This window comes from Penaeus monodon, chromosome 21 (genome assembly GCF_015228065.2).
Source record: "Penaeus monodon isolate SGIC_2016 chromosome 21, NSTDA_Pmon_1, whole genome shotgun sequence".
Lineage (NCBI taxonomy): Eukaryota > Metazoa > Arthropoda > Malacostraca > Decapoda > Penaeidae > Penaeus > Penaeus monodon.
The window spans coordinates 9,847,786-9,848,141 of NC_051406.1; the positions used below are offsets into that span (position 1 = coordinate 9,847,786).

The following is a 356-nucleotide window of genomic DNA, read 5'->3' on the forward strand; positions in this document are numbered from 1 at the left end:
TTCTATTTCCATGCACGCAGCTCGCTTTGTTTACATGTTCTACTCTTGCATGTTTGTTTGTATTTCTGATGCGTTTATTTAAATTCACAAACCACCAAATGACACAAATATTCAGGTTGCATGTAAGTTTCTTTTTCTTCAACTGAAAAAAAAACTAGATCAAAATAAACAAAGGTGGTTTATACACATTAAGAAGCAAAACTCGGAAAAGCATCCTTGCTAAGATCGAACAATGCCAAGGCGATCTTGGTGGACCGAATGGAACGCAGCAAAGAAAATGGGAATCTGACTTTCCTGTTGCAATCAATACACGCAAACACGCGGCGACTGTATATCACCGCAGTATTAGCATTTTT

The 356-nt window shown here is 37.6% G+C and overlaps 1 protein-coding gene across 1 annotated transcript in view; it reads right to left on the minus strand.

Moving 5' to 3' along the window:
• The window catches only part of LOC119586192 (transcription factor EB-like), a gene marked incomplete at its 5' end in the record, with an annotated part of 127,344 nt that overhangs the window by 103,720 nt on the left and 23,268 nt on the right, over positions 1-356 (minus strand).